The 23,823-nt window shown below is 42.4% G+C and overlaps 1 protein-coding gene across 1 annotated transcript in view; it reads left to right on the top strand.

The window, feature by feature from the left end:
• Window positions 1-1,640: 1,640 nt before the first annotated feature.
• LOC123998634 (protein TANC2-like) overlaps window positions 1,641-23,823 on the top strand; it is a 143,625-nt gene continuing 121,442 nt past the window's right edge. The window contains 1 exon segment of the mRNA XM_046303687.1: window positions 1,641-1,991. The gene's annotated coding sequence lies outside the window, so the exon portion shown is untranslated.

Here is a 23,823-nt window from a genome sequence, read left to right as displayed (position 1 = left end):
CTTGTAAACAAATTATAGTGTTCAAAAACCATATTAATAGATTGCTTTTAATAAATAATATTTCGTTGTTGCATCTGCTGAAAATGCTGTTATCGAGGTATCCTAATTTTCTTAGTAGGCGACGTGAGAGGTCAGCATGTGGGAGAAGTCGTAGTTCAGGGATGATAGAGTTGGAGGGGCGTTCAAGTGGGATTTTTCCCAGTCAGTATGTGGTAAATACCAATAGTTTGCAACTGCAGCCAGCAATATGGGACGTTCCTGCATGTGGGAAGGACGCTGTCTACCACTGCGAAGGACACTGTCTACCACTGGTGTACGGCTAGCTACCATTGTCACCCCCGCCCCTTCTTCTGTGGGGTTTATCGGCAGCTGATATCCAACGTTATTTATGCATTAACGCCACCTACTGCCTTCCACCTGTCCTAACATTTGCAGGAAAGCATCACCCACGCCTACTGGAGTCCTCCTTCCTAGCTAGCGGGGAAGCAGTGTCCTTTGCTCCCGCCTGCCAAACAGAACACCATGTGCTAGCTTACTAGTTAGCTAGCACACAGTGTCACTCCTGCCTGCTGTGTACTGGAGAAAACTGTGCGTGACAGGCGGGGGTGAAGGACACTGTCAACTGGTCGTCCCCTTTACTCGCCAGCCTCCCGCTAGGGTGACAGTATGTGCTAGCTTCCTAGTTAGCGACACTGTGTGCTAGCTTGTTAGTTAGTTAGCTAGCGCACGGAGTTGCCCCTGCCTCCCGCCAGCTGTGTACTGGAGAAAACTGTGTCTGACAGGTGGGGGAGAAGGACACTGTCTAAAGCACAGCATTAGGGAGGCTAGGGCAACATCGTGTGCTAGCTAACAAGCTAACTTGATAGTTAGTGACACCATGTGCTAGCTTGCTAGTTAGCTAGTGTAACAGTATAACGTTAGTCCGTCCCCTCGCCCATACCCGGGCTCGCACCAGGGACCCTCTGCACACATCAACAACTGCCTCCCACGAAGCATCATTACCCATCGCTCCACAAAAGCCGCGGCCCTTGCAGAGCAAGGGGAACCACTACTTCAAGGTCTCAGAGCGAGTGACGTCACAGATTGAAAAGCTATTAGCGCGCACCACCTCTAACTAGCTAGCCATTTCACATTGGTTACACTAGCACACGGTGTCGCCCTCGCCTCCCGCCTGCTGTGTACATGAGTCCTCCTTAGGACCAACTGGCTAAGCTAGCACACAGTGTCCTTCACTCCCGCCTCCCGAACACCTGCCCTCGCTTTCGTCAACAGAACTGCTAGAAAACAGTGCCCAACGGGGGGGGGGCTGGCTGTCACCACTGGTGTACGGCTAGCTAGCTACCATTGTCGCCCCCGCCCCTTCTTCTGTGGGGTTTATCGGCAGCTGATATCCAACGTTATTTGTGCATTAACACCACCTACTGCCTTCTATAGAGAAGAGTTCCTGCAGATTCAGGAATGCCCACGTGCAGGAACGCCCCCACATTGTGGGCTGCAATTGCACCCTTCTCGAAAATACCACCTTCCCACTTGAATTTGAACGCAGGATCTGAACACCCGCCCCCTCATGAATAATTCAGCAGCCACTCGCGCCTCATGCGACTGTATGAAAGCGTTTTCAACACACACACACACACACTTCTTAGCAATGTTTGGTCCTTCTCTTGCAGTCGCATAATGAATAGTATCTCGTTCTTCTTCACTGGGTGGTTATTATTGGAGGCAAATTGAGCGAAATTCCGGGATTTTTTCCTCCCTCAACCTGGAGTAGGAGGTACCTCAGTGGGAGAAGGACGGAACGATCGAACACGTCGAATCTTTACGCACGCTCGCGAAGGCTGTGTTGTGGTCCAGCTGCTTTCTGGAAATCTTGCTGAAACGTTAGCTAGCCATTGCACTGACGTTTATCTACGAACTGACACGGGTTTAATGGTCAGTGGGACGTTCTTGCCTCGGCTTATTTGACAGTGGAGGAGGTGAAAAAAATCAAGGTACGTGACAGCGAATGACAATGCTACATTTGAAACACGAAATTCGAATGAGTTGGCAGAATAACGTTAGTCCTAGCCAAATAATGTGATGTTATTTAGCGTTCTGTGTCTGCTGCACTGTTTTAGCTAGCGCTTGCTGTATATCCGCATCGAAGTGTCCCAATCATCTATTGTATTGCAGGTAGCTAGCAAACTAACATAGTTAGCATTCGCTATTTGACAACCATGTAATTTTCGAACATGTTTTTTTACTGTAGTTATATTTAGCTGGACAACCTAAAGCCACACAGTGAACAATGTGGCCATTTAGTTAAACAAAGAAACGCCTTTTGTGTATTCTTTCGCCATACGCCTCAAACTGACTTGCTGAACATCTTTGAATTTAGAATGACAGCTACCCCCTGGCTAACGTTAGTTAAATATAGAGTATGTGTATTAAGAGTCATTATGCCCTTGGTGAATTATACCATGGCATTTGCTGAATGGCTCTGTAAACCAAATGTATACATGCTTAATCTTTGTGCATTCACAACCCCCATACATTTTAAAGCAAACTGGCGCTAGGACATTGAATGCATTACTGCCATTCTGGATTATGTGTTTCTTACATTTCCAGTGGTGACAGAACTGGGTCTGGTTTCCCAAAAGCATTTTAAAGAGAAATGAAATCTCTAGCACCACGCCAACATCAATATATGCCAAATGGCGTGTTTCTGAGTTTTGTTGATGTTGGGGTGGTGCTGGAGATTATGAATATGAAGTTGAACAATTTAGAAATTGCCCTTTGAGGCTAAATTCGTCGTTCGAACCTTCGTAGGAGCAGCTAAATCTCTGAGCTGTTTCCCAAAATCATCGTTATAAACGTTGCACTTAAACGATTAATCTAACATGCTGTCCAGACCGCATGTGTGTTTGCGCCATCGCGCGCATGTTGATTTTGCACCTCTACACCAGATGCGATCAGGACAAGCAAGTTGAAATATAAAAACACTTTGGGGACAGGTCGAAAAGCATTAAACATGTACGTCAATTTAGCTAGCTAGCTTGCTGTTGCTAGCTAATTTGACATTGGGTTTTACCTGATTTAAAAATGTTATTTTACCTAACTAGGCAAGTCAGTTAAGAACAAATTCTTATTTTCAGTGACAGCAAAGGAACACTACCTTGTTCAGTGGTAAACGACAGATTTTTACCTTGTCAGCTCGGGGATTCGATCTTGCAACCTTTTGGTTACAAGTACATCTTTAAGCTCTAACCACTAGGCTACCTGCCGCCCCAGTAGAGCACAAAGTCCTGCACAAGGTCCTCTACTCCGACAATTAATCCACAGATAAATGGGTAAACCGAGTTTGTTTCTAGTAATCTCTCCTCCATCAGTCTTCTTCTTCGTTTTTGGATTTTATATGGTGGTTGGCAACCAACTTTAAAGTGCATTACCACTACCAACTATGCACTACCAACTGGACTGGAGTGTGGACCTTAGTTCATCTTTTAATCACCCACGGTGGTATATGCTATTTTTTTAGAAAAAAAAAAAAAACTTTAAATTTGCCTTAATAACAAACTTGTATGCCATCTGTAATCAAACATTGCATACAAAATAGCATGAGAAAACACTTAGAATGCATAACATATGGCAATCATATAAAACGAAGACTTAAACTTTTTCCACATTTTGTTATAGTACAGCCTTATTCTAAAATTGATTAAATAAATATAAATCCTCAGTCTGCAGACAATACCCCATAATGACAAAGCAAAAACAGGTTTTTAGTGGTTTTAGAAAATGTATTAAACTTAAACAGATACCTTATTTGCATAAGTATTCAGACTCTTTGCTATGAGACATCAAATTGGGCTCAGGTACAACCTGTTTCAATTGATCATCCTTGAGATGTTTCTACAACTTTATTCGAGTCCATGTGGTAAATTCAATTGATTGAACATGGACATGGAAATTCCCATTCCAGTCTATATAAGGTCCCACAGTTGACAGTGCAGAACAAAGACCAAGCCACGAGGTCGAAGCAATTGTCTGTAGAGCTTTCGAGACAGGATTTTGTCGAGGCACATATCTGGGGAAGGTTTCCCAAAAATGTCTGCAGCATTGAAGGTCCCCAGGAACACAGTGGCCTCCATCATTCTTAAATGGGAGAAGTTTGGAACCACCAAGACTCTTAGAGCTGACTACCCGGCCAAACTGAGCAATTGGGGGAGAAGGGCCTTCATCAGGGAGGTGACGAAGAACCTGATGGTCACTCTGACCGAGCTCTATAGTTCCTCTGTGGAGATGGTTGTCCTTCTGGAAGGTTATCCCATCTCTGCAGCACTCTACCAATCAGGCCTTTATGGTAGAGTGGCCAGACGGAAGCCTCTCTATAGTAAAATGCACATGACAGCCCGCTTGGAGTTTGTCAAAAGGCACCTAAAGGACTCTCAGACAAGATTTGTTGGTCTGATAAAATAAAGATCAAACTCTTTGGCCTGAATGTCAAGCGTCACGTCTGGAGGAAACCCGGCACCATCCCTATGGTGAAGCATGTTGGAGGCAGCATCATACTGTGGGATTTTTCTTAAGCGGCAGTTACTGGAAAACTTGTCAGGATCAAGGGAAAGATGAGCGGCACAAAGTACAGAGAGATCCTTGATGAAAACCTGCCCAGTGCGCTCAGGACCTCAGACTGGGGTGAAGGTTGACCTTCCAATAGGACAATGATTCTAAGCACACAGACAATGTAGGAGTGGCTTCGGGAGCAGTCTCTGAATGTCCTTGAGTGGCCCAGCCAGAGCCCGGACTTGAACCCGATCAAACATCTCTGGAGAGACCTGAAAATAGCTGTGCAATCCCCATCCAACCTGACAGAGCTTGAGAGGATCTGCATAGAAGAATGGGAGAAACTCCCCAAATACAGGTGTGCCAAGCTTGTAGCATCATACCCAAGTAGACTGGAAGCTGTAATCACTGCCAAAGGTGCTTCAACAAAGTACTGAGTAAAGGGTCCGAATATTTATGAATGAATGGAGAAAAATATATTTGCGTCAAATTGGCAGCCCATCCCTTATGGGATTAATTGACGCATAAACAAACATTATAATAATTCACTATGGTAATTAAATTATAATTCTTCTTCCGGTGTTCTCTGCATTGCACATCGCATATTTTTTTTAAATCAATACATAACTGTAAGGTTATCCAAACAATTGCATCCCTAGAGCAGTACAATAATATACACATACATACATGCATACCATATACAGACAAATACAGAAATCACATTTACACTTCTCTTTCAGTTTTTGCTAAACAAAAGAACTGCTTTGTCATTATTGGGTATTGTGTGTAGCTTTAAAAAAAAGATTTTAGAATAAAGCTGTATTGGAACTGCCATTTGTGCTCTGAAATTAGAACTGGGTCTGGTTTCCCAAAAGCATCTTAAAGAGAGATGTAAAATATTTTAAAAAATGACTTCATAGTCATCATCTCCAGCACCACTCCAACATCAATATATGTCAAATGACACGCTTCTATGTTTTGTTGGGATTGTGCTGGAGATTATGAATATGAAGTCGAACAATTTATAAATGTCCCTTTAAGGCTAAGTTCATCGTTGAAACATTCGTAGGAGCATAGTTAAATCTCTGAGCTGTTTCCCAAAACCATCATTATTAACGTTGCACTTGAAAATGCGTAATCTAAAACGCTGACCAGACCGCACGTGTGTCTGCGCCATCGCACGCATGTTGATTTGCCCCCACCCATACCAGACATGATCAGGACAAACAAGTTGAAATATCAAAACAAACAAAAGCATTAAACATTTATGGCAATTTAGAAAGCCTATGTAAATTACGATCGCCAGATCGGTCGTTAAAAAATATATATTGGACTGCCGTTTCGTACTATAAAATTAGTTTGATCCCCACAGTAAATTATTTTATATTTCGCTACAAATCGAGATATCCAATGAAATATTGAACCATTCTGACTACTACATTTGTCGTCACACAGGACCACGTGCTGACACAGAACTATTACGAACTGGCAGGCTACATGCACGCTCTTTGCATGTGCACCCAGCAGCGTTGGGTTGACTCTCTTAGGCAGGATGAAATCGACTACATCGATCATGATCCTTTGCTAGTTACTGCCACTTTCACCATAATCCTTAGCGGGTTTTTTGTTGTTGTCATTCTGCCCAATTCAGCAGTATGGCGCACTTCAAATTCAAATACTTCTGGCTTCATGCGTCATCGGGAGTTTTGCATAGCAATACGCGGATGATGTCAGTGCTATCACTATCTACTGGTTTTAATGTCTATGCTTGCAGGTGACAGTGGTTCAAATGATTGACAGGTGCTTTTACACCTGCATTGTTTGATGTTTGGGGTTTTAGGCTGGGTTTCTGTACAGCACTTTGAGATATCAGCTGATGTACGAAGGGCTATATAAATAAATTTGATTTGATTTGATTTGGAATGTGCGCTCAACAGTGAATTCACCTGCGCACATGCTTGGTGGCTTGACCATGTGAATAGACCTAGCAGCTGAGAATGCTTCAGTAGGCTACTGTACAATCATTCTTTGACGTTCAGTGATCAATTATTCACTCAAACGATTCTATGCGACCTCCTTTATTCCCAAAACTTTTCCTCAATCACTCATCTTTCTTGAGGTGACTGTTATGGATAGGAAACCTACAGTAGAGATGTCCATGGACACTGACATGGGGACCCAATATTTGGGTTTGTTTACTTATTCTGCTAATCCAGTTTCCAAACAGCAGTCTCCAGACAGCTGCAGTCTCCAAACAATTGCCTCATGGTGACGCCATAAAATGAGGTAGCCTAAAATCAATAAGATGAGGTTAGTTTGTATTTTGGGTGAACCATCCCTCTAAACAGCTAAAGCCCCCTTTCTCCTACTTATAAACATTGTTGGGCCATGAATCAAATACTGTCAGACAGCCTACTGGCTATGCTATTTTAACTAAAACACAACCCAGATTAAATAATCACAGTTGGCCAGTGCCTCCAGGGTGAGATTTTTTATGACTGACATGTAGCAATTTCTTTGTAACTTTCATTTACGTGCCGGAGGGCGGCTGTGGAAAAGTGATTAGGGAAATGATGTGCAGTCTAGGGTTGGGGGCTTTAGCAAGGTACTTCACAGAAATAGAGCCAGCTGTCGCAGCAGACAGCAGCAATGATGAAATTGTCCCAGATTGGGGTGTCTGTTTTGGGGTGTCTGTTGAGGAAATGGCAAAATCATAATTCAGTTCAGCCAATTGATTTACCGGCTGGAGTGGCTGCTTGGATCTTTATGATGAACGAGTATGGAAGGGCCTTAGCAAAACAATAGTGAATTGGGAACCCACTAGACCAAGTGAAAGGTTTTATGACATTGACTTACTTTTATTAATTCTACCTTTTAACATGCAGTAAGTGAAAAGATTTTGTACAGAATGCTGAGGGAAGCCAATTAGATCTGATGTAGAATAAATGTGACTTTGGCAAGTAGCCTAGTTCCAGCATCCCCGAGCAATGTAATTTTTCAAAGTTGCTAGTCTTGATGCCATAGGCCTACTTGCATTCTTTATTTTTATATACACTGCTCAAAAAAATAAAGGGAACACTAAAATAACACATCCTAGATCTGAATGAATGAAATATTCTTATTAAATACTTTTTTCTTTACATAGTTGAATGTGCTGACAACAAAATCACACACAAATTATCAATGGAAATCAAATTCATCAACCCATGGAGGTCTGGATTTGGCGTCACACTCATAATTAATGTGGAAAACCACACTATAGGCGGCTCAAACTTTGATGTAATGTCCTTAAAACAAGTCAAAATGAGGCTCAGTAGTGTGTGTGGCCTCCAGGTGCCTGTATGACCTCCCTACAACACCTGGGCATGCTCCTGATGAGATGGCGGATGGTCTCCTGAGGGATCTCCTCGCAGACCTGGACTAAAGCATCTGCCAACTCCTGGACAGTCTGTGGTGGATGGAGCGAGACATGATGTCCCAGATGTGCTCAATTGGATTCAGGTCTGGGGAACGGGCGGGCCAGTCCATAGCATCAATGCCTTCATCTTGCAGAACCCCCACCTGTGGACGTCGGGCCCTCATACCACTCTCATGGAGTCTGTTTCTGACTGTTTGAGCAGACACATACACATTTATGGCCTGCTGGAGGTCATTTTGCAGGGCTCTGACAGTGCTCCTCCTTGCACAAAGGCGGAGGTAGCGGTCCTGCTGCTGGGTTGTTGCCCTCCTACGGCCTCCTCCACGTCTCCTGATGTACTGGCCTGTCTCCTGGTAGCGCCTCCATGCTCTGGACACTACGCTGACAGACACAGGAAACCTTCTTGCCACAGCTCGCATTGATGTGCCATCCTGGATGAGCTGCACTACCTGAGCCACTTGTGTGGGTTGTAGACTCAGTCTCATGCTACCACTAGAGTGAGAGCACCGCCAGCATTCAAAAGAGACCAAAACATCAGCCAGGAAGCATAGGAACTGAGAAGTGGTCTGTGGTTATCACCTGCAGAACCACTCCTTTATTGGGGGTGTCTTGCTAATTGCCTATAATTTCCACCTGTTGTCTATTCCATTTGCACAACAGCATGTGACATTTATTGTCAAACAGTGTTGCTTCCTAAGTGGACAGTTTGATTTCACAGAAGTGGGATTGACTTGGAGTTACATTGTGTTGTTTAAGTGTTCCCTTTATTTTTTTGAGCAGTGTGTGTGTGTGTGTGTGTGTGTGTGTGTGTGTGTGTGTGTGTGTGTGTGTGTGTGTGTGTGTATATATAAAAAAAAAAATGAATCCTGTTTTCTCACCAATGTTGCTGCGACTCCCATATGGGAGAAGTGAAGGTCGAGAGCCGTGCGTCCTCCGAAACCCAATCCAAGCTTCTTGACACAATACCCACTTATCCCGGAAGCCAGCCGCACCAATGTGTCGAAGGAAACGCCGTGCACCTGGCAACCATGTCAGCATGCACTGCACCCGGCCCGCCACAGGAGTCGCTAGTGCGCGATGGGACAAGGACATCCCTGCCGGCCAAACCTTCCCCTAACCCGGGCGACGCTGGGCCAATTGTGTGCCGCCCCATGAGTGTCCAGAGCCTGGACTCGAACCAGGATCTCTAGTGGCACAGCCTTAGATTTTTTTTTCCCCCTAAGCTTATTGCTCTAATAAGCTCTTCTGACTGAGGTTAAATGGGTTTTCCTCAAATGTCTGAAGAGAATGCAGTCTCAGGAAGCACCTCTCCTGCAAAGAGTGCACTACCACTAACACCTGGCTGCTACCAAGATATACTGCTCTGATGGGAAAGTAAAGTCAACACAACTAAGACAGTTGTGCCAGGTGTTACAAGCAATTTAATGCGTCTTAAAAATGTCTGAAACCATTTTCTAGTAGATTGTTATGAAACAACGTAAGATTGATTTAGATGTTTTTTTTATACCTCAGTTGCAGCCCAATCATAGCCTAGTAGAGTATTTGATTGATACATATAAATGGATTCTTTGCACAACATTATATTCATCCCATTGCTCCCAAGCCTCCCACCTCAGGTTTATCTTACTGGCTGCCTGTTTGTTAGACTCATGCACACCTTTCTCCCTTTGCTTTGATTGGGATGAGATTATCAATGGTCACAGTTGTTTCACCTTTTGGTGTTTGCTGCAGTGATAAGATGGTTGAGAATCTGACATGCAAGTAGATTTTACTCTTGAGTCACATTTGGAGATGGCATATTGCTGTGCTTAGCACAGTATGATGGACTGTATGTTTGAGCAGCAGGTTTGGCTTGTCCTACTCTTCCGAAATGGGCTTTCAATATATTTGGCTGAATACTGTTATAGGACATTCTTTCTCAGAAGTTTTCCCATTTATGTCATTTATTACATAACGTTATTAAGGAATTGGCTGCCTATGCATCCAAACTATGGAAGGACAATTGACATCTCTCCTTAAAAATGTTTGTGTGGAATCACAATAAAGGGATTGTAACTGACTGTAACCATCAACATAACCTAAAGAGGTCTTTCAAGTTCAAAAAGCAGCAAAGTTGTTGTAAGTGACTTTTTTTTGTAGTTGAATCCAGGCCAACTTGTAAGAGAGCCTGACCCCCTGACTCTCAATTACCCACAACCTCCTACAGGTGGGCTCTCTGCTGTCGCCTGGCTCTTATCTCCATGCCCAATTTTACTTCATTCAGGACACAATTCAGCTGGCCCCATAGACAGACTAGGAGGGGGGGGGTTCGGCGTCTGGCCCTTTTTTTTCTCTCTAGTCTAGGGCTATGCAGCATGCATTCCTGTGGGCTAGATTTAATTGTCAGTGCCTCTCAACTAGTGCTAATAATATCAAGGAGACTAACGAGGAGGCCAAAAGTTCCTGTTGAGACCACACATCAGGGTCAGTAATGCTTTGTTTGCTGTGTGTGTGCGTGCGCATGTCTAACGTTTGTTGTTTCTTCTATGTGGGCCAACATCAATCTGGTTCCAAGATACCAACAGACAAGACTTTTGGTTACAATGCTGTATTATTTCCTGACATCGGATCCTGAGTCACCATCCTGAGTGAGAGAGAGAGAATGTTTGGATTATTTGGGGTTACTAAAGCACAGACCAATACCCCTCTCTTATAATAATATAAGAATTGGCCCTAGTCAACCAAACTCGGTTTCTTGTTTCAATTGCCAAAGATTTTTGTGTTGCCACACAGTTAAGGTGGCATTTCTCAGTAGTAGAGATGACCAGGGACGTTATCTTTATAAGTGCGTGAATTGGACCATTTTCTGTCCTGCTAAGCATTCAAAATGTAATGAGTACTTTTGGGTGTCAGGGAACATGTATGGAGTAAAAAGTACATTATTTTCCTTAGGAATGTAGGGAAGTAAAAGTTGTAAAAATTATAAATAGTAAAGTACAGCTACCCCAAAATACTACATAAGTAATACTTAAAAATTTTTTTTTTTTAACTTAAGTACTTTGCACCACTGAACCCTGCTAATTGATAGTCCCATTGTTTGCACACATTTAGTTGTGGACTTCAAGAGAATGCTGAGTTACCTTGCATGTTGACATATAAGTGGTTCCATTGTATCCTCTTCTTCCTCAGTAAGCAATATCAAAACAACTTGATTTGAAGAAGTGTTGACTTGCACCATAAGAGCTCAGCTGAATGATGGGGGGAAAATAATTCAGCTAGCGTCAGACAACCAAGTCTCTGGTGCAGTACAATTTAAATGGACCACTGAACAATACTGTTTACACTACAGCAAGTAATGTGTCACCTGCAATGCAGAGGGGAAAATCCAAGTCTCCTCATTTACAAAGCCTTAGTTGTTCTCCTTTTTGTCTTTTTTACATGTTAAAATGACGCCAACTCAAGCTCAGGATTAGAACAAAAATAAACGGTAGTGTCATCTGGCGTATGTTGCACCTAGCACTGCAGGTAGACTGAAGAGGAGTATCTTACAGATCCTTTCTGGCAACCTCACCCCCAGGTTTACTCGGTCTCTAGCTCAGATTTCCAGGACGCCACTGAAGTCCCAGAACATGTCATCTCCAATGGAGTGTGCCACCAGGGCCTTCTGATCTGATTAGATGGCTGTTTTGACCCCATTCCTCTCTCCTATTCCCCTCTCCCGAGGCCATCATCTCATTCACGACATCCATGCCATGGTGCCACCTCGTCTTCAGAGACCTCGTACATGTACTGAACAAAAATATGATTGCAACAATTTCAATGATTTTACTGAGTTGGCAATATAAGGAAATCAGTCAATTGAAATACTATTCATGTACATGTAGGCTTTGTGGTGGAAGCAGTTCAGGATCCTTTTGGAAGAGGAGTTGTCGTGCCCTCTTCATGACTGTGTTGGTGTGTTTGGACCATGATAGATCCTTAGTGATGTGGACACCGAGGAACTTGAAGCTCTTCGCGGTCGAGACTTTTCTATCAACAACTTCCTCTCTGAATTTTTTAAAGTCTTGTTTTCTCACACCAGAAAGAAATAGCTAATATGGCTATTTATATCTCTAATAATATCTCAAGCTAACATGACTCCTGCTTGTGAGTAAAGAAAGACTGGGGGTACTGTTTCTTAGCTCAATTGCAGCCACTGTTTTGATAGAAATGGTCCTACAGATCCACCCTCTGAACTCAATACAAAGGAGTCTGCGGGAAGAACAAACTGGACAGGTCTTAAATTGTCCTCATCGGTCTTTCTAAGTTGTTACATTGGACAGTACCTTTTATTTTTTTACCAGACATATTGCTGTCACTTCTAAACACCTTGCCTGTGGGGGTTTGCATGGTGGTTGGCATTGCAATATTAACATATGTTGCTTGACCAGATAGACTATGTTGGATACTATTTATAAAATTACTGGAGTGCATAGAATTTTCTTCCAGATGTATATTGGCCTAGCCTACATTTAAACTGAAGCACTTCAGTGCCTTCCTTTCCCCTTGCACTTGAATATACAACCTCTCCATGGCTCTGAATTACTTCCATTTGAAAAGCTGATTTATAGATAATCTGTTATTGATTTCAGAACATCATGCACCAGGTAAGGCTGTGTGTGCGCACATTTTGTGTGTGTTTTTGTATGTTTTCTTTTTAAAGAGGCTACTCAGACGCTCTGCTTCCTGATCATTAAAGAGCAATCTTGTGTAATCCTGTGGAAGGCTATCTGTGGTGCATCTGGAGGCTACACTAATCTGTGATGATTGGTCGTACTCAGTATGAGAACACAATCAGTTTTGAATGTTGTTCTAGAGAAACATCTAATCCGATAGCCTATTTCTCTTTTGGGTGTAAGTTTCAGCCTCGATCTCAATTTGTAAATATGTTCTCCAAATGGGTAATTATGAGCTCATGTATTGATTCTTTCATCTGCACCTCTCTAATTCTCTCTGACGGACAGGCCTAAACAGCAAGCATCTAGCCCATGTTTTGTCGGTGTTTGCGGTCTTCGAAATCTGAGCTTTTCGATCTTCACCCGACTTCACATCCCCTTCAACCTTCTCCTGAAGTAACAACAAAATAAATATAAACTTCTCAAGATGGCCATTATTTATTTTCCCCTCCATTTTATAGAGCTGACCCCGAATATCTGTTTTCAAATCAAATTGTATTGGTCGTGTACACATTTTCCAGATATTATTGCAGGTGCAGTGAAATGCTTATGTTTCTAGCTCCAACAGGGAAGTAATATCTAACAAAACAATACACACCGTCTCAAAACACTGGCCGGAATATAAATATACTCTTTCCATGACATAGACTGACCAGGTGAATCCAGGTGAAAGCTATAGTCTCTTTATTGATGTTACCTGTTAAATCCACTTAAATCTGTGTAGATGAAGGGGGGGAGACAGGTTTAAAGCATGATTTTTAAACCTTGAGACAATTGAGACATGGATTGTGTGTGTGTGCCATTCAGAGGGTGAATGGACAAGACAAAATATTTAAGTGCTTTTGAAAGGGGTTCGGTAGTAGGTGCCAGGGCACCTTTTACCAGGGCAAAAGGGGGTGCAACTCAATATTAGAAAGGTACACTCAGTGGATATGTAGATAATTGTGTGTATGGACAATATATGAGTAGAAAAGGTGTGTACTGCAGTAGTTATATAGGATGAGTGTTTTACCAATAGACATCTGTTTCCTTTTGCAGATAATCAGACACTGACATGATCCCCAAACAGACAGCTGTTATAATTTTCGGTAGCACCGTCCGAGTATCTGCTTTAGTGGTCCCCTGCAAGATTGAGTTGTAAAGAGCAGGGCTGGATGATTACATCTCTATATTACGGCATACGCTGCACTATGCTAGACACAGTGCACACATGGGATTCTTGTCTGTTCTATGAAGGAAAACCATATCATAGTGCTGAAGATTGGATAGAGAGAAAATGTCTTCAAATCAGGTTCAGTGAGTGGATGCGCCACCGTGCCATGCTGTTTTTAGGTTTAATACCTCACATGGGCATGGAACCTAATTGCTTTATATGATGGCCTTCACTTTCAGCCCATTACCCTGCATAAAATGGATGAGTTTTGCCTCCTATCTTTCCTCCCACATCTACATAATGTGACCATTTGTGCCTGGTGCTAGGAGATGGCCATTGTCCATATACACTGGCAACCCGCATTGACCACTGCTCCCCATTCCGTCCCCTCATTACAGAGGTAATAGCACTAGACTCTGTCCCCTGAGCACACAGCCTTCCATACGTTTCTCATCAGCTCATTCCCACCAAGCCTTCCATAAGCCTCCAGTGATCATTGACTTTGAACTACCTCCAACGAGCCCATATGATCAGCACGGCCTGTTTATTATGCAGGTTTATAGGGGGGGGGGGGGTGAGCTCCACCACGTTCCCATTCTGTCGCTTCCGCTGGAGACGGGGAAGGAAAAGGGGAAGGAAAAGAGGAGACAATCTACTGAAATTCAGAGTAGAGGTAGGATCTGGGCTCTTTCAGAAGCCTTTGTTTTTCATTGCTGCATTTCTCTCTTCATACCATCTATACCTAACACTAGATTACAGAAGAGTGATGATTTTAATCTAGGCTATATTACTGCTATAGCTAACGTATGTAGCATCTCCACCGTTTGTCTATATGAACGGGGGAAAGCCAGTCAGTTCTGTATCTCCTGGTGGAGTGGAGCAGTGACCTCCCACTGTGGGGCTGGTGGATTCCTGCACTCTAGTGTATAATTAATGAGATTGTAGCAGGGACAGGGAGGGGGCCAACATACAATACCCAGACAGAGATACAGAACAGAGAGAAGATTGGCAAATATGGACTGAAAAGAATGGGAGAGGGTAAAAAGAAAACAGTCCCAAAAACATGGTGGAGGAGATGGAGAGCTTAGTGCTGTAATGGAGGTTCATGGGCTGAGTTACAATTGGCCTACAATACATAGCTCTTTAAACAGTGGAGACTTCTCCTCCATAGAATGCAGGCAGGTCTGACAACAGCCAGCCCCATAGGCAGAAAACTATCTTAAAGTATTCACCAGGTGTTTATACAAGAAGACACCATTCTGTGTGTGTCAACCTGTTTCTGCTTTAGGGTGTAGCCCTCCTACAGTAGGAGAATAGACAGATGTAGGCTATACCCTCTGTTTACTCTACCTGTTCCTAAAACCGGCTTCTGGTGGACTGCACAAAGAGGCATATGTTGTCCTTCTACTGTTTATGTAACAGCTGCTGCTTTATCAGTCATTTATCTAATTTATTCCCTGCAATAGCCTATAGCCTACTTGGAAAGAACCATACAGATTTTCAAAGAAACATCATAGTATGTACCATACTACCATTATATGAATATTAACAGTGCTACAGTAAAGACTGTGGACATTGGCCAACAGGCTGTGGATCTACAGTATAGACCAGGGGTAGGCTACTAGATTGAACCACGGGAGATTTTTGTCGTTGCGGCTGTTCAGGGGTCCAGAACATGATTATAATAATTTGTACACTGCAAATTCACCACAACTAAGTCCAAAAAGAGGTTGTATTTGAAAATAATAATTTCATACCTTGATTACGTTGCTATATACAGTTGTAGTTCGGGGCGGCAGGGTAGCCTAGTGGTTAGTGTTGGACCAGTAACCAAAAGGTTGCAAGTTCAAATCCCCGAGCTGACAAGGTACAAATCTGTTCTGCCCCTGAACAGGCAGTTAACCCACTGTTCCTAGGCCGTCATTGAAAATAAGAATTTGTTCTTAAACTGACTTGCCTAGTTAAAATAAAGGTAGTCAGAAGTTTACATACACCGTAGCCAAATACATTTTAAACTCAGTTTATCACAATTCTTGACATTTTAATCCTGGTAAAAAAAAGTCCCTGTTTTTGGTCAGGTATTCTTTATTTTAAGAATGTGAAATGTCAGAATAATAGTAGAGAATTATTTATTTCGGCTTTTATTTATTTTATTACATTGCCAGTGGGTCGGAAGTTTACATACACTCAATTAGTATTTGGGTGCATTGCCTTTAAATAGTTTAACTTGGGTCAAACATTTCAGGTAGCCTTCCACAAGCTTCCCAAAATAAGTTGGATGAATTTTGGCCCATTCTTCCTGACAGAGCTGATGTAATTGAGTCAGGTTTGTAGGCCTCCTTTACTCGCACACACCTTTTCAGTTCTGCCCACAAATGTTCTATTGGATTGAGGTCAGGGCTTTGTGATGACCACTCAAATACCTTGACTTTGTTGTCCTTAAGACATTTTGTCACAACTTTGGAAGTATGCTTGGGGTCATTACCCATTTGGAAGACCCATTTGAGACCAAGCTTTAACCTCCTGACTGATGTCTTGAGATGTTGCTTCATTATATCCAAATAATTCTCCTGCCTCATGATGCCATCTATTTTGTGAAGTGCACCAGTCCCTCCTGCAGCAAAGCACCCCCACAACATGATGCTGCCACCCCCATGCTTCACGGTTGGGATGGTGTTCTTCAACTTGCAAGCATCCCCCTTTTTTCTCCAAACATAACAATGGTCATTATGGCCAAACTGTTCTATTTTTGTTTCATCAGACCTGAGAACATTTCTTCAAAAAGTACGATCTTTGTCCCCATGTGCAGTTGCAAACCGTAGTCTGGCTTTTTTATGGCGGTTTTGGAGCAGTGGCTTCTTCCTTGCTGAGCGGCCTTTCAGGTTATGTCGATATAGGACTCGTTTTACTGTGGATATAGCTTCTTTTGTACCTGTTTCCTCCAGCATCTTCACAAGGTCCTTTACTGTTCTGGGCTTGATTTGCACTTTTCGCATCAAAGTACGTTCATCTCCAGGAGACGGAACGCGTCTCCTTCCTGAGAGGTATGTCCTAACCGACTTGCAAAAACTATAGTTTGTTAACAAGAAATTTGTGGGGTGGTTGAAAAACGAGTTTTAATGACTCCAACCAAAGTGTATGTTAACTTCAGACTTCAACTGTGTGTATGCATGCATGTATACATGCATGCTGCCACCAGCAGGTTCGTACCAATCCAGAAAGAGCCACAGCAGCATTGTAATGCACGACCACGATGAAAGCTCTTCTTCAACTTGCCTCATCTCTGATTCTTGTTTCTCAGCCTGGTTGGATGATGGAAATGGCTTTAGGAATCAGCTCTGAATTACCCATCATTCATCTCCAGGGTGGTTTTCAATAATTTCTCAATCAACTGGCCCTTGGCTGGTCTGCCCAATCAGCTCTGAATCACCAGGTTTTGTAGCTTCTGGGCTGCAGAGTTCCTTCTCTTCTGGATCAATATGGACATTACTGTTGTTATGAAAGGTACCCCTAATGAATGCTGGTGTTTATCAGATCCTGGTCTTTGAGGCCTGAGGCTGAACTTAAGATGTAGGTCAGCAACTTCAGAACTACAGATTGAAGGGATATTTTCCCAAAACCATTATGTAAATGAGGTATGGTCAATTCAGCTGAAACAGGCTGCATGTTATTGTTTTGGATAAAGCGAGAACAATACTCCTTTTGAGGCATCTGAAACTAGGTTGCACCAATAATTCTACTATTTGTGTTCATTTGCATCACTGTCAATGACATACTTGTATTTTGAAGGCAATACTCAAATTCCACTTGTGCCTAATCCTTATTGTGGCTAGCTTTACAGCACACAACCTGGTCCGGTGGAGCCTCATTAGCCAGATGAAGCTAGCTGGCTGCTAATAATGTTAGCTTTGGGCAACCGGTTCAACCTGTCTGGGAACGGGGTTCCGCTTCCGCCAGCGGATCCCCTCGCCAACAGCAAATGTAATTGCAGGGCGCCAAATACAAATCAACAGAAGTCTCATAAATCTAATTTCTCAACATTACAAGTATTAGGCAGCATTTTAAAGATACAATTCCCGTTAATCCAACCACAGTGTCTGATTTTTAAAAAGCTTTACAGTGAAAGCTCCACAAACGATTATGTTACGTCACCACCAAGTCACAGAAAAACCCAGCCATTTTTCCAGCCAAAGAGAGGAGTAGCAAAAAGCACAAATGGAGAGAAAATGAACCACTGACCTTTGATCTTCATTAGATGACACTCATAGCACTTCATGTTACACAATACATGTATGTTTTGTTCGATAAAGTGCACATTTATATCCAAAAATCAAATTTTACATTGGCGTGTTACGTTCAGTAGTTCCAAAACATGCGGTGATTGAGCAGAGAGCCAACATCAATTGACAGAAATACTAATTATAAAAAGTGTTGATGAAAATACAAGTGTTATGCATGAAACTTGAGAGAAACTTCTCCTTAATGCAACTGCTGTGTCAGATTTTTTTTAAATTACAGAAAAAGCATACCATGCCATAATCTGAGTACGGAGCTCAGAGCCCAAACCAGCCAAAAGAAATATCCGCCAATAGCATTGTAAATATTCACTTACCTTTGATCTTCATCAGAATGCACTCCCAGGAATCCCAGTTTCACAAATGTTTGATTTGTTCGATAAAGTTAATCATTTATGTCCATATACCTCCTTTTGTTAGGGCGTTTGGTAAACAAATCGAAACGTGCGTGCAACTTCCAGCGGAAAGGTTGGACAAAAATTCCCAAAAGTTATATTACTGGTCGTAGAAAAATATAAAAATGATGTATAAAATCAATCTTTAGGATGGTTTTATCACAAATGTTCAATAATGTTCCAACTGGAGAATTCAATGGAACGGGAGCTACCTCTCATGTGAATGCGCTTGACTGACCTCGTGACTGCTGGCAGACCTCTGACTCATTCCCCTCTCATTCAGCCCCCTTTCATAGTAGAAGCATCAAACAATGTTCTAAAGACTGTTGACATCTAGTGGAAGCCTTAGGGAGTGCAACATAGCCCCTCTTGAAGATACAGTGGGATATTGGTTGAGTTGAAAAACTACAAACCTCAGATTTCCCACTTCCTGTTTGGATTTTTTCTCAGGTTTTTGCCTGCCATATGAGTTCTGTTATACTCAGACATCATTCAAACAGTTTTAGAAACTACTTCAGAGTGTTCTATCCTATACTAATAATAATATGCATATATTAGCATCTGGGAATAAGTAAGAAGCAGTTTACTCTGATGCCCCCTATCCAGTGAAATACGGAACCGTTCCGTATTTTATCAAACGGCTGGCAACCCTAAGTCTAAATATTGCTGTTACTTTGTACAACCTTCAAAGTTGTCATAATTATGTAAAATTCTGGCAAATTCGTTTGCAACGAGCCAGGCAGCCCAAACTATTGCATATACCCTGACTCTGCGCGCAATGAACGCAAGAGAAGGGACACAATTTCCGTAGTTAATATTGTCTGCCAACATGAATTTCTTTATCAAAATATGTAGGTTTAAAAAATATATACTTCTGTGTATTGAATTTAAGAATTGATGGCATTGATGTTTATGGTTAGGTACATTCGTGCAATGATTGTGCATTTTTCACGAATGGGTTTTTGTTAAATCATCCCTCGTTTGGTGAAGTAGTCTGTGATTCTATGATAAATCAACAGCCACCACATTGATTATATGCAACGCAGGACAAGCTAGTTAACCTAGTAATATCATCAACCATGTGTAGTTAACTGGTGATTATGTGAAGAGATTTTTTTTTGTTATAAGATAAGTTTAATGCTACCTAGCAACTTACCTTTGCTCCTTGCTGCACTCGTGTAACAGGTGGTCACCCTGCCACACAGTTTCCTTGTGGAATGCAATGTTATCGGCCAATATATTGGAGGACATCCTTCGAGTTGGGATGCACACCATTGTTACGGCTACATTTACTGTGATATACTTAGAGCTCAATGCAACTTTAATCAGAGGCCTTTATCACATTCCTCACTCTTCTTGCTCACTGTTACTGTTTGTTACATTTACTTTCAATCTACTAGGCCCATTTTCTATCATTGTTTTTCTCTCAGGCACTTAAGCCCTAAAGATACCATGCGCAGACCTGTAGGATGAGTCATACAGTGGATTTTGTGTGTGTGTGTGAATGTAGCACTGTGTATTGTCTACATAAGTGCAGGAAGCACTGCCTGATAAGAAAGAAAAGATAAATGAATAACCTGGGCCAAACCATGCCCTCGCACTCCACAGTGAGAGAAATCATAATGTTCCTCTACCCATGTCTGTTTGCTGGAATCTGTTTATTAAACAACCTGCTCCCTGTCTCTCTAACTCCTCTACCCTCCTCTCATTGCCTCACCATCCTCTCTTCCTCCTCCTCCTTGTGGGCTGACAGTAATGGAGAGAGGCAGTCACTCCGGTTTAAAACCACCTCCAAACAGAGAGATGGAGATGAAATTAAGATTAGAGAGGAGAGGTAGACAGTGAGGACACGGGCTGATCATTCTGCCTGGACTGGAATCAGTAGGGTAATAGCCAGAAGGGACCTGGAAGGCACCAGCATGGAGCCGCTGCAGCCTGTACTGGAATTGATCTCCCAATATCTATTTAATCTCTGCTTTATGGTGCTGGCTGTGTCAAACCTTGGTGAATTTGCTGATTCTGCAGCGTGCTCACTTCATCAACACTGTAGTCAAACAGCTGACCAATCTGATACGAAGATGTCTTTGCCAGCCCGCAATGGACCTCTTTGATATGACGATACATTAACTTTGAGAGTATGCATTTATCATAACTAGAACAGAGAAACGGAGGGCTCTACCGCAAGCTGTCACTAGGAATCTTTGATGACTTTCTGTTGTAGGCACAAAATATTTTTTGATATAGTGCAAACACCCATAGGCTTATGTGCGTTATGGGGGTACATTTGTTTTGGCTTTTTTGTAGCTGTGTCATGCTTTACTGGTATGACAAGAAAAAGATATACATGCAGTGTCTGAAGCCAGCACTACAAACAACAACACCCTGTTGGCCCTCAGACACATTGCTCCGATAGAAGCAGAGCAGAGACATGGCGAGCAGCATATCTTGTGTGTGTGTGTGTGTGTGTGTGTGTGTGTGTGTGTGTGTGCACTTTAACAAGATGGTAAAACTGGAGTTTCTTACCAAGGCTTACAAGCAGTATTAGCCCCAGGGCAGATAACATCTGTAGTGGCTCAAGTCACCACTCAAAGGCTGCCTTATATTCTCTCTTGCTCTCTCAAAACAGTGGCTCCTAAGAAGCTCTGGCTAGAGTTCTGTTCAGGGGAATCGACAAGCTAACATGAGGCCAGGGCTTTTTCGTTTGGTTTTTACTCGCTTTAGGCTACATCCCTCATTTTCTTGGCTGTTGTTCTCTGAGCACGAGTGAGGGATTGTTCAGCGTTGTACCCAAGAGATTTTAAAGCTTGGTTTGACTCTGAGTCAAATGAAATGATACAGGAGGACAAATGATCTGTTATGAAGGCAGATGGACTGAGCCTTCCAACCAGGCAGACACAAAGAGGGCCCTGATGATATTCTCTGGCCATACATAATAGCTAGGCCTATTTCCATTGATATGTAAAAATGGTTTTGTCCTGTTTTGGAACATGGACTAGTATTAGATTCGTATTACTGTTGCTTTGTTCCCTCAGCCACTAGCATTGGGCACAGGCTAAGAAGGCTTAGGGGTGCGATCCTATCATCCCTACTCTCCTCTTGTATGTAGAGATTAGCACACTGACACACATTGCTGGCTTGCCTCGTTTCAGCTATAAACTCAATCAATGAGGGCTGTTTACCTTGACACATACACTCCCCTACATATTTATTTGGACAATGAAGCTAAAACATAAATTTTTCTCTGTACTCCAGCATTTTGGATTTGAGATCAAATGTTTCATATGAGGCTACAGTATAGAATGTCACCTTTTTTATGTGAGGTATTTTCATGTATATCTGTTTTAGAAATACCATAACCCCTCCCAAAGAAATTTGAACCTCCCATGTTATTGTTAATGGTGAGGTTAGCATGTCTTTGGGGGTATAATTTTGCATCTCCTAACCTTTGCACTAATCATTAGTCAGGAGTCATTCATTCATTTATTTATTGAACCTTTTATTTAACTAGGCAAGTCAGTTAAAAACAAATTCTTATTTACAATAACGGCCTACCCCGGCCAAACCCTAACCCGGACAACGCTGGGAAAATTGTGTGCCGCCCTATGGGACTCCCAATCACAGCCGGTTGTGATACAGCCTGGAATCTAACCAGGGTCTGTAGTGACGCATCTAGCACTGAGATGCAGTGCCTTATACCGCTGCGCCACTCTGCATTCATGATTATAGCATCCACATTAAGTGTTCAAAAATATTCTATTCACATTAAAAGTGACTCCAAAATGAGCTAACTTCAAATGAATCTAACAAGTTTGTAGAGTTACAAGCTTGATGTAATCATTGCGTGTTAGGAATATTGGAGCAAATACTAAACTTTCGACTACTTTAATACACGTAAATTTTTCCTAATACTTATGACAACTTCAGAAGGTCAAGTGCTTTCATTTGTAAATGGTGAAACATATGTATGAAAATAGCCTAAAATAAAAGGGGACATTATGTACCCTCGTATGAAACATTCTGGATTTGAGATCAAATGTATGTTTCTGCTTCGCTGTCCAAATAAGTACGAAGTGTATGAACAGACACGAGATGCACTCAAATATAGAAAATGGGTTGCTTAAGACTGATATTGCAGCTTTCACTCTTGCTGATGCGCAAGTCTGCACTCTCATAGGCCATTTATTTATAGACATATTAGCCTAAGATGTTTCAGACTTCATGACTCTTCTCAGAATGATTTAAACATTAGAATCAAGGCATAGGCAGATGATGCAATTTATGTGTGCCATTTTGGAGGCATAAATATACATGGGATTAGGCCTACATTTTCCTCTTAGAAGAAATGCAGTTAAACATCATCCTGGACAGAGTATTAGAGATAAATGTATTTTCATCTTTATCGGTGTCTCTCGACGTGACACCGGCTCTCTTCTTTAAAGCCTTTTCCTCAGGGGCTATAGAAATGTAATTTTCTTCTGAATATCTTTCTTTCTCTCTCTTCCAATCTCTCTCCCTCTTCCGGATGGTGGATTTTGTCCTTGCTAGGGCACAGTGCTCTCTGCTGTTTCAGCACACGGTGCTGGCTAAAAATACCCCTCCACCCCTCTGGTCCAGCATCCAATCCTCAGCGTGGGAGTGGGAAGAGAGAGTAGGCTGCGTTTCGCCCTGGGTTGCACCGGAGTACAGAGACACTGAAGCACCTCCAACGCAGGAGCTCCACAGCCTACTCTGCCAAAGCTCTCCTCTCTGTCAGCCAGAAACTCAGGTCATTATAGATGTGGGAGTGGAGAAGGGATTGGCCACTTCCATGAACAAGTCAGTTTACACTGGATGTGATACAGGCTGCTACTTTAGTGCAGCCATGCAATCAAAAGGATGTTTCACAAATGCTTAAAACTAACTTGCGTCATTCATGTTCTTCTTGCCACACTAATATGAACTCTTATCTGCTTTTCCACTTCCTAAAACAAACTTCAGACCATTGCAAGAAAATAGGTAAATGCACTGCAACCTAGCTCTCCCTGTTCTTTGATCTTGACGGCTCACTCGGCAGCAGCTATTAGAGCAAAGCTCTGCCAGGTGATCTTCTTTGATTGAGATCTTCCTGGCTGGTACAGTAGGTTACCCCAAAAGGCTTCTCCCTCTAAGGTCAGGGTCATTAAGTCAGGAGAGAGAGTCTTACATCTTGGTTACACCGTGTGTTTTTTTTCTTCTCTTTTCTATCCACTAGATGTGATCAAGATACACAGGTTCAAATACCAGAACCAACTACACAATTTTTATTGAACCTTTATTTAACTAGGCAAGTCAGTTAAGAACTAAT

The sequence above is a fragment of the Oncorhynchus gorbuscha genome, linkage group LG16 (genome assembly GCF_021184085.1).
Source record: "Oncorhynchus gorbuscha isolate QuinsamMale2020 ecotype Even-year linkage group LG16, OgorEven_v1.0, whole genome shotgun sequence".
NCBI classification, from domain to species: Eukaryota; Metazoa; Chordata; class Actinopteri; order Salmoniformes; family Salmonidae; genus Oncorhynchus; species Oncorhynchus gorbuscha.
The sequence above is the reverse complement of the archived record's forward strand: the minus strand, read 5'-3'. Positions and strand labels throughout refer to the sequence as shown.